The sequence below is a fragment of the Penaeus monodon genome, chromosome 43 (assembly GCF_015228065.2).
Source record: "Penaeus monodon isolate SGIC_2016 chromosome 43, NSTDA_Pmon_1, whole genome shotgun sequence".
NCBI lineage: Eukaryota > Metazoa > Arthropoda > Malacostraca > Decapoda > Penaeidae > Penaeus > Penaeus monodon.
In genome coordinates, this window is record NC_051428.1 from 20,800,307 (window position 1) to 20,812,806 (window position 12,500).

A 12,500-nucleotide genomic window follows, 5' to 3' on the forward strand; every position below is an offset into this window, starting at 1 on the left:
GAGAGATAGGTAGGTGAATAGATAGATAGATAGAGAGATATATTCTCGCTTGCGAAAGTAAATAAAGCAACCAATTTCTTCCGAAGCTTATGTTGATAGTAAAACGAGTTGATAACAATGATAACAATAATCTTCATTATAACTATATATATTTTTTTGTTTTTTTGTTTTGTTCTTCGTAGTTTGTTCCCAATTATAATCACAATTATTAGGATATAACGAAACGAATGATAATCGTATGATAATTGTGATTTCCCGAATAATTAAAACTAAAAAAAGAACATTAGTTTTACATCTCTCGTTTTTTGCATTTGAGAAGAAGAAAAAAACAAAAACAAAAACATGCGTCATGTTTGTGCTACTGGTAAATCCACGTGACATTTCTCCTTATCTTTTCTTAGGAATCAACCCCGACAATCCGCAGAGATATTCGCAGATACTCGTGAGGATACTCGAGACACAGAATTTTTCCTCAGGCTTTCCGTGTCGTCCACCACGTGAGTCAGTCGCCTCTCCTCGCCTGCAGGTTCCGGTTGTCTCTCGGGCGAGCCTCTGCAGCCACCTCCTCCAGGATGCCGTTCAGAGAGTCTTCGGAGTCTCCTGCACAGGCTCCAACGGCGTCCTCCGGCCATGAGGATGTTCTCAGCTCCTTCGACCTTCACTTGCTGGACGAGTACCTCCCTCGGCCGCAAGCCGGACCTCCTCCTTCGCCCACAGGAGCCCAGCGTCCTCAGGCTGTCCTTGGCGACTGCAGATTTCCCTCCGACGGCTGCCACTGGCTCCCCAGCCCCTCCTTCGTCTGCCCGTCCGAGGACTCTCCTGCGGCCGCACAATACCCTTCGCCTGCCGTTGGGTGGAGTCCACGCGGCGCCGACGACCATCCCCTCGCGAGCCTTGCAATCGGTAGTGTTGCATGCGAAGACGCTCTTCCTGGGGGAGCGCCTCCTGGGGGAGCACCTCCTGGAGGGGCACAACAGATCCTCCTGCCTCGCTGGACGCAGTGTCGAGTGGAGGGGAAGCAGCCAGCGTACGAGTGGCCGCCCCAGAGCGACCCCGAGCTGGAGAGGAAGCGGAGGCGAGCCGTCAGAGCCTTCAGGAACCGCCAGAGGGCGTCCCAGAGGGAGCTCGCCATGCAGGAGCAGATGATGTACATGGCCAGCGTCATCAGCAGACTCCAAGCAGAGAAAGCGGCGCTCGAGCAGAAGATTGCTCTCCTTCGGTCTCAGCTCTCGAATGTGCAATCTCGAAAAGCTGAGATGTAACAGAGAGTGGCTGTAGAACTAGTGTTGTATTATTGATATGACCACACGTACAGTTCTGATTTTATAATGATGTCGATACTATTAAAGCTCTATGTTTAATTACCGAGACGCCTTATTGCTTCATTTCTAACCCTGGTACTATTTACCCGGAAAAAATGTTTATAGAATCGCGAGTCAGTGAAGAGGACTAAAGATTCGTTAACAAGTACTCATCGAAGCCGAACTTGGTCTTCACACTGGCTAAGGAACAGGATTTTTTTTTTCAGCGGCCTCTGGAGAAAACTTCCCTGTCTTACATTCGCCTTGTATTCAGTCATTCTTTTGCTCTTCCATTCATGCAATTATCTTGAATTACGTGCAAGGAATCCCGAGAGAGAGAGAGAGAGACAGAGAGAGAGAGAGAGAGAGAGAGACAGAGAGAGAGGGAGAGAGAGAGAGAGAGAGAGAGAGAGAGAGAGAGAGAGAGAGAGAGAGAGAGAGAGAGAGAGAGAGAGAGAGAGAGAGAGAGAGAGAGAGAGAGGGACAGACACAGACAGAGAAGGAAATGAAACTATGATAGTTAAACAATATAAATCACAAATTGCTTCATACATCGCAACGAATCCAGTCGAACACGAGTGAGACCTTAAACTTTGAACGGTAAACTAAACTTACATTTTACATTCAACTTCATGTCGTTTTTGTTTTTACCATGAGTCATTCCACTGCTTGGCTGGTCACTCCATTCCTTGTTTTCAATTTTAATAAACTTAGCAGAAAAAAGGGAAAAAAATGGTTTGTGGAAAACAAATTGAAGCTAAGATATTCAAGTAGAAATGAACCGGCGATTCGTTTCCGCTTGCGTAATCTGTCACAAGAATGACACTCACTAAGGATATTTATTAGTCAGTGGTGAGTAAAACGTAAATGTAAATAATCTTTCAGAAAAAAAAACTGAATGTCATTTCTTATCCTTAATCACACACACATACATACACACACACAAACACAAGCACACACACACATACACAAACACACACGTAGATGCATACACACACATACAAATATATAAGGGATATGTGTATGTAATGGATATTCATGTAGGTTTACGTGTTCGAATACTATTCTGTCAGATAATTTTCCTTTCGATAACCTGATATTACCTTTATCTCAGAAGAATAACGTTAATTTGAAAACTATCTGTCGCAGATATATACCGATATTTCTATTTCTGTCTCTCTTTATTACCCATTTGGTATGTGAGACCGAAAAGCCCCCCCCCAAAAAAAAAAAAAAAAAAAATCTGCTCGTCTCCATAGGGTATTTCCATGCATTAAAAGTTTTATATGAAAGCCATCGCTCAGATTCTGCAGATCCTCAGAAATTGCAGAAATAGCTATTTTATCGCAATGAAACTTGACTTCATATCCTCTTCTGAAGATACTTCCCCGTGGTCTAAATTTCAAATCGAACACCAAGCCTTAATTCACGGAAAAATGATAAACCAGGGCAGCTAGCGTACGTGTAAAATGCGAGATGGAAACAGTAGAAGTATCCATACGTAACGTGCTGTAGTGGACATGCCAGAGAATGAAAACAATAATGAAAATGGTGAAATGGAAATGGACTGAAAGCGTGGTGCAATTGTTGAAGGATTCCACACGTAACATACCATCAGCTAACAATACGTTATACAGGGTCAGTCCCCCATCGCGCTTCCAGGGAAGGAAAAGTCGTAGATGTAAGATGGGCGTTTTCTGCGTCTGTTCCTTTCCGCTCCAGCAAAGTAGGATACGAGTCACCGGTCGTTCCCTCCTGGAGAAAATCCCCGGATGGTCCTCCTTGGCTCGTATATAACCTACTCACGCACTCCTGGCCCTCACTGCCGCTCCTGCGCACAGTGTCGTCGAGCCAACAAACGCCCGCGATGTTTCCAGCAAACGGACTCGGAGGCTCGTCGTCCAGCGACCTGGCGTCCCTCTACGACTCCGCCTGTCGAGACTTCGACCTCGACTTGCTGGACGGCCACCAAGCCCACTCTCCTTCGCCGGGAGAGTCTAGCGATGGGCTTGAACAGTCCAGCGCCACTTCTCACGAATCCTTTTACGAGGACGAGCCTCGCTGGGAGCAGCCCAGCCCTTTCTGCCTCCACGACCAAGCTCCGTCCGCAGCCACAGACGGAGGCAGCGCCTACCTGCCCGCCTTCCTGGAGGCCTGGCCGAGTGCCGCCTTTTCGACTCCCGCAGCAGGCGCAGGAGAGCCTGCCCCCTCGGCCTCCTTCGGCCACGAAGGACACGGTCCTTGCGGCTGGGAACCCAGCCCCAGCATGCACCAGTGGCCGCCGCAGGCCGACCCTCACTTGCACCTCCACCGCCAGAGAGCCAAGGAGAGCAGAGAGCACCTGCAGCACGACCTGGACCAGGTCAAGGCCCAGCTGAGCCTCCTCCAGGCGGACAAGACCAGACAACGCCAGCGGATCGCCATCTTGGAGGCCCACTTGCCCGACCTCACCCTCGCGCCCAGAGGCCACACGCCCTCCCTCAGGGCACGTGGCGCAGACGCCGAGGCTTGGAACTAACAGACTCTATCCCTCTATCTAAAAGGGATGATATGCAATGGGTTTCTTCGATTAAGGTGATTTTATTCTCATTGTAAATATTATATTTGCTTGCTCATATCTGCTCCTCGTATTAGGATTTATATTAGTATCGGTATTATTATGAAATGTTACTAATATCAAAGCAATCTTTATACTGGATTAAAATATTTATTCAAACAGTATCATGCAAAAATAATACATATTGATAATGAATATATCTTTAACCACAGTTTTTTATGCATCTTGATTATTAGCAACAAAATTGACAATGAGGAAATAAAGGAAACAAACAAACAAACAAACAAAAAAAAAAAAAAAGGAAAAAGAGAAAAGAAAAATAAGATAGAAAAAGTAAAATAAGAAAGAAAAATAGAAAAAAAGGTAACTGAAAAGTAAATAATGAGATAGAAACTAAAATAAACATTGATTAAATGTCAAATGTAAAAGAAGAAAAAGAATATTACAAACAAAAGCAAAAATACAAAACAAAAATATAAAGGAAACTAACACAACCAATAAGAAAAACAAAACAAAATAAATAAACGTAAGAAAAAAAAAGATATTACCAATGATAATTGTTATTATTATTATTATTATTATTGTTATTATTATTATTATTATTATTGTTATTATTATTATTATTGTTATTATTATTATTATTATAATTATTATTATTATCATTATTATTATTATCATCATCATCATCATTGTTATTATCATTATTAGCATTATTGTTGTTATCATTATTATTATTATCAATTAATATCATCATCATCATAATCATCACTATCATTACTATTACTACTACTATTATCGTTATTTTTAATATCATTATCATTATTGTAATAATTATAATAATTATTATCATTGTAAGTATTGCTATTATGATAATTGTCATCATTTTCAATTTCGTTATCAATATTAGCATTGACATTGTTATTATTAGTATTATTAACACTCTTATTACTACTATAATTGCGTGTTTATATGTGTTTGTGTTTGTCTGTTTGTCTGAAGATTCGCGCGACAAAAATATTTCATTTTAAATCTTCTTCCTTTTCATCTTTTTCTTCTTCTCTTCTGCGCCTTCTTGTTCTTGTTCTTCTTGTTCTTCTTCTTCCTCTTATTATTATTATTTTTTTTATCGTTATTATTATGATAATTATTGTTGTTATTATAATCATCATTATTATTAATATCATTATTATTATTATTGCTGTTATTATTATTATTATCATCATTAATTATATTATTATTGTCATCAATTATATTATTATTATCATCAATTATATTATTATTATAATCATTATCACTATTATTATCATTTACTGATTACCCTTAATTTCTTCATTTAATATCTTTTATTTATTATTTCAATAATTTATATTTTTTTATTTCATTCCTCATATTTCTTTATTTCATTAACTCTATTATTTTAATATAATTTATTTCTTTATCTTGATATTTTATTTCTTTACTAGTGACCTTTTTATTTTTTATAAAAAAAATCTCTATTTGAATTTTTTTTCTCTCTATTTGATTTTTTTTTCTTTATTTGATACTTCTTTTTTCTTTATTCAATAACTTTTATCTATTTATCTTAATTCCTTTTCTCACTTTCTTTATTTATTTTTGTAAATAGACAAATAAATAAAAAAAAAATTAATAATATTAATAATTAAATGAATAAATCAACAACAACAACAACAAAAACAGAAACAACAACAAAAATAAACTGGCATCTCACCCTAGGTTGCATTTTACGATTCACAAAGTCTCATTTGATGAAAACATTGAAGGAGTGTTGAAAAGATTGCAAAAGACAATAATGAGATTTTTATGCTTGATCATTATTGATAAAAAAATATGTGTGAATGCCATTTTATCGTCATTATGATAATAATAATTATTATTATCATTATCATTATTATTGTTATTATTGTTGTTGTTGTTGTTATTATTATTATTATTATTATTATTATTATTATCATTATTATTATCGTTATCATTAGCAACATTATTATCATTATTATTATTATTATTATTATTATTATTATTATTGTTATTATCATTATTATTATTCATATCATTAGTACTACTATTACAATTATTATTGTAGTCATTATTGATATTACCATTACTATTATTATTACTATCATCACTATTTTCATTGTTATTGTTATTATCATTATCATCATTGTCATTAATATTGTCTCTATTATTATTATTTTTGTTATTATCATTATTATTATTACTATTGTTGTTATTATTATTATTAGTAGTAATAATATCATTAGAATTTTTGTTATTATTATCATTATCACTGTTATCATTGTTATCACTACTATTAGTAGTATTACGAACATTATCTGTATAATTATTATTATTATTATTATTATTATTATTATCATTATTATTATTATTTTTATTATTGTTGTTGTTGTTGTTATCATTATTATTATTATTAATTAATATCATCATCATCATAATCATCACTATCATTACTATTACTACTACTATTATCGTTATTTTTAATATCATTATCATTATCACCGTTATAATTAATTATCGTTTTAATTATCATTATCATTATTACTATTTACTATTATCATCAGTTTCATTACAAAAATGATCGATATTATTATCAGTATCATTATAATCGATATCATCAGTATCATTATAATCAATATTATCACTATCATTATAATCGATATTATATCATTATTATCATTTATACTTTTGTCAGTTTTTTAACTTTAACACGAGTTGTAAGAGCATTCTGATCCTTTTTGCTTATAAAGTGCGGGGGATTTTTAATCGCTGTGAGAAAATGGATTGAAACAGAGGGGGGAGGAGGGAGAGGAGAGAAAGAGAGAGAGAGAGAGAGAGAGAGAGGAGATAGAGAGAGAGAGAGAGAGAGAAGAGAGAGAGAGAGATAGATAGAGAGAGAGAGAGAGAGAGAGAGAGAGAGAGAGAGAGAGAGAGAGAGAGAGAGAGAGAGAGAGAGAGAGAGAGAGAGAGAGAGAGAGAGAGAGAGAGAGAGAGAGAGAGAGAGAGGCAGACAGAGAGACAAAGAGACAAACACACGCACAGACAGACCAACAGATTGATAGATGGATAGATGAGAGAGAGAGAGAGAGAGAGAGAGAGAGAGAGAGAGAGAGAGAGAGAGAGAGAGAGAGAGAGAAAATACTCATATAGTGTGCCAAAAGCTTGAACACCACACTTTTAATAAACCAACTTGTTTTTTCCCCCTGTAATGTCATTTTTAACTGCATTAAAAAAATCTTATTTAGAATGAAAGGGATATGCATAAAGTTTTTATTTATTTTTTAGTTCTTTCTTTCTAAAGGAAATCCTAATTAAGATTTTTTTTACGACACTTTTTTTTTTCTTTTTATGGCTGATACGTAATTAACATGAATTGGACAGAACTTTCAGTACTCGAAATACGAATAATTAACAGAATGATGGAAAAAATAAGAAAATATTATTATCATTATTGATATTTTGAATGAATATGATTATGAATAATAATAAAATATTACCGGATAATTAACAGAATAATGAAGATTTAATTTTTCATTTATAAGTTGTTCTTCCTTTGTCGAAATTCAAAGGAGACAAGCAAACAAACAAACAAATAAGACACAAAAAACAAGAAAGGAAAACACGAAAAAAATGAACAATAAAAGAACACGAAAAAAAATGGCTATTCATTTTGATAAATTTCTCCTTATGCCGTTTTATATCTATTTTCATTCATTTTTCTATTTATACATTTCTTCACTTATCTATTTATTAAGTAATTCATTCATTTATCCATTTATTCACTTATTTGTACATTTATCCATGTTTCTTTATTTACTAATTTATCTGTTTATCTTTTATTATTTTATTAATCCTATTTTTTATTTATTTATTCATTTATTTATGTATTTGGTAAATAAATCATCTATTTATTCACTTGTTCGTTCATTTCCCTCGTTATTCATTCTTTTATTGTTTATTTATTTTCCTTTTATCATTTTCAACTTATTTATCATTATTATTGTTAGTATCATTGTCATTATTACTATCATAATCATTATCTTTATTATCATTATCATTATTATTATTGTTATCATTATTATTATCATTATCATTATTATCATCATTATTATCATTACTATTATCAATATCACTATTACTATTATCAATATCATTATTACCATTATTCCTATTATCATTATCATTATTACCATTATTCCTATTATCATTATGTTATCGTTATCTTCATTATCATCACCACCGCCAGCACCAACCTCTCACAGTTCATCACGAAACCTACCAATTAAAAGATTAATTATCATTACCATTTCGTCATCATGTCTTCAGTCATCACCGGTAAATGGAGCGCGTTCGTCGTGATAAAGAAATGAATATTAACTTGAATGGATGCGATGTAAATAGACATTGAATAGGTAGAGAGATGGCTAGTCGGATAGATTGATACATTGAGAGGTAGATGAATAAAGCAATGGATAAGTGAAGAGATAAATGGGTAGATAATCAGATAGGTGGATGATTGAGTAAATAAATATGAGATTCAGAAAATAAATAAATGAATTTAATGGATTTCTTTGCTTGAAAAGATGGGAAAAACAAGATTGATAAATTTATTATTATCATTATTAACCATAATCGTAATTATTGCCTAGACTAATAATTATTATTATCCAACTGAATTCTCTAACTTCTCAAGACGCTCTGAAGTTTTGAATTAAACTTTCGCGGTAAATGACCTTTTTTGCACACATGCTTGATCTAATTTTCGCGGTAAATGACCCACATTGCGCACATACGTAATCAAAATTTCGCGGTAAATTGCCCATTTTGCACACATACATAATCTAATTTTCGCGGTAAATGACCGATCTTGCACATATACGTAATCTAATTTTCGCGGTAAATGACCCATTTTGTACAACATACTTGATATCATTTTTCGCGATGAAAGACACACACTTGTAAACACATTATAAATGATACAGTCTAGAAACAACAGTCATTATTGCATTAGTCACCCACATCCGTTTACGTAGTTTGTGGCAACATCATAATACTATAAACATCCTGTTTGACAATTTCTTACGTGAGTAAATAGTTGTTAGATGCTGGTGGTTATATATAGCCTGTTATATGTATAGTGTTTGTGCTTATCTCTCTCTCAAAACACACACACACACATAGACACATATGAATGTATATATGTGTGTGTGTGTATGTGTGTGTGTGTGTGTTTTATATGTATATCCATATCTATATCTATTCGTGTATCTATATCTATATCTAAATGTCTAAATCCTTATCTTACTTAACACCCAGGAAAAGTTATATATATGTTCTGTTTAGTTTTCGTCATTCCTTTCAAGATAAACTTCGGTATCTTGATGTTGTCTACAAGATAATGATAATGGTATTGATAGTGATGATGAGGATGATAATGATAATGATAGTGATGGTAATAATAATGACAATGGTGATAATAATGATAAAGTAATCATGATGATGATAAGTTAATAATAGTTATGATAATAATAATAATAACAATGATAACAATAATACGTATGATGAAATATTGATAGCATACACAATATACAAGAAAGGAAGCCAACTGTCCTGAAACAGAACGGAACCAACTCTAGAACAGTCCCTTCTTCAGGAGAAAGACGGGAAGGAGTTGAAAAAACAAATGATTTCAAGGACCCGTATGTGCTTTGTCAGGATACGTTTTGCCGGTAGTTACCCTTCCGAATAAAAAAAATCCCCGAAAGCTAACCTGCTGGTATATATGTCCGGTAAAAGAGACTCATTTCACATTCGTCCCGATTCCTGGCATTACGTTGATATCAAAACCTTCGCCGACGATGTTTCCAACAAACGGACTCAGAGGTTCGTCGTCCAGCGACCTGGCGTCCCTCTACGACTCCGCCTGTCGAGACTTCGATCTCGACTTGCTGGACGCCCACCAAGTCCACTCTCCTTCGCCGGGAGAGTCTAGCGATGGGCTTGAACAGTCCAGCGCCACTTCTCACCAACCCTTTTACGAGGACGAGCCTCGCTGGGAGCAGCCCAGCCCTTTCTGCCTCCACGACCAAGCTCCGTCCGCAGCCACAGACGGAGGCAGCGCCTACCTGCCCGCCGTCCTGGAGGCTTGGCCAAGTGCCGCCTTTTCGACTCCCGCAGCAGGCGCAGGAGAGCCTGCCCCCTCGGCCTCCTTCGGCCACGAAGGACACGGTCCTTGCGGCTGGGAACCCAGCCCCAGCATGCACCAGTGGCCGCCGCAGGCCGACCCTCACTTGGAGCGGAGGAGAGTCCGGGCCGTCAAGGCTCACCTCAACCGCCAGAGAGCCAAGGAGAGCAGAGAGCACCTGCAGCACGACCTGGACCAGGTCAAGGCCCAGCTGAGCCTCCTCAAGGCGGACAAGACCAGACAACGCCAGCGGATCGCCATCTTGCAGGCCCACTTGGCCCTCGCGCCCGGGGGTCACATGCCCTCCCTCAACTAAAACAAAATGTAACATTACTTTCATCACCGTCACCATTATTATTATTAACTTAATAATCATTGCTGTTATCATCATCAACATGAACCCCGGGTATTTTTAATGCATTTTGATAATCTTGATATATTGACGGGGCCAGCATGTAAATAAAGAATATCTAACACTTTATCCCTGATTATATCCTTTCCCTATAACATACAGCCATACTGATATTACCTGCGTATGAAATGAAACAGAATACATGGAAGAGAAGAGGGAAAATGAAGGAAAGTTTTCCTTGGCAGAAAAGGGGACATTCTGGAGGGTCATTAACAGACGGAACTGGTGACCTCACCTCCCTCCACCCATATTTCCTGCAGCTGCCCCTCTATTCCTTCCACGCCACGTATCCGGTGGACAGACAGACGACATTCAGAAAAAGACAGACATTCATTCAGAAAAAAAAACTATCATTATCACTGTTTATTGTTATCACTATCATAATTATTACTATTACTATCATTGTTATTACTTTTACTATCATTATTATAACTATTATTATTATCATCTTTATGATCATTATCATCATCATCATCATTATTATTATTATCACTATTATCACTACCCACCATTGTCATTATTACTGTCATTGGTATCATTATCATAATCATAAGTATCATTATCATTACTATTATTATTGTTTGACAATTGCAAAGAAACTACGGAAATCTCAGCGTCTGTTATTGCAAGGGATAACCAATATTGATGAAGGAGAATGAAAGAGCATTTGCAAAGCCATCTACACGAATTTTAGGTGATGAAAGGCATAGCTATGCAAAAACACTTTGAAAATCAAAATAATTTTTTGAAAAGGGTTCATAATTGATAACTTTTAACTTTTTATTAAAGGAGCCACGGAATAGAAACAGGTGTTACATAACCGATGAGAGATAGAGAGAGAGAGTGAGAGGAGAGAGAGAGAGAGATGGATAGAGATAGAGAGAGAGAAAGAGAAAGAGAGAGAAAGAGAGAGAAAGAGAGAGAAAGAGAGAGAGAAGAGAGACAGAAGAGAGAAAGAGAGAGAATGAAGAGAGAAAGAGAAGAGAGACAGAAGAGAAGAGAGAAGAAGAGAGAGAGAGAGAAGAGAGAAGAAGAGAGAGAGAGAGAAGAGAGAAGAAGAGAGAGAGAGAGAAGAGAGAGAGAGAGAGAGAGAGAAGAGAGAGAAGAAGAGAGAGAGAGAGAGAGGAGAGAGAGAGAGAAGAGAAGAGAGAGAAAGAGACAAAAGGAAAAAAAAAGAGAAGAGGAGGAGAGAGAGTAAGACAAGAAAAACAGAGAGAGAACAAATGAAAGAACAGAGAGAAAGAAAGAGAGAAAATAAAAGGATCAACAAGAATCACAAATAGTGAACTTACATCTGTATTACAGAGAGAAGACACAACAACAAACAAAAGAAACAAACAAAAAAGGACACTCATTTTTTCAAAGACAAAAAAAAAACAAAAACAAACAACGTCTGTTTTTAAAGTACGAGGAACAAAAACAAAAAAAAAGGAGACTACTCAGTTTTCAATTTGTTACGAGAAAAAAAACAAAAACAAACAACTCGTTGTTTTTAAATCTGTTACGAGAGAAAACAAAGAAACAAACAAAGGGAAAGCTACCCACCCGTTTTCAATCTGTCACGAGAAACAAACAGACAAACAAACAAACAAGGCAAATCTAGCCACTTTAAAAAAAAATTATTACGGAAAAAAGCAAACAAACAGACAAACAACAAGAAAATACACATATTTGGAATCTGTCAAGAGAGAAAACAAAAACAAAAACAAAAAGCAATCCACTTTTTTTTTTAGATCTCTTGCAAGTCAAAAAAAAACAAACTTACCACTTAGCTAAACAAACAAACAAACAAAAACAAATTATCACTTATCTAACACAAACAAAAAACTTACCACTTAACTAAGCAAAAAGATAAGCAAAAAACAACTTATCATTTATCTAAACAAACAAACAAACAAAAAAACTTATCTAAACAGAAAAAAAACAAAAACAAATAAAAAACACTTATTTAAACAAACAAAAAACTTATGACTTTTCTCAGCAAACAAACAAACAAACAAAAAAAAAACAACT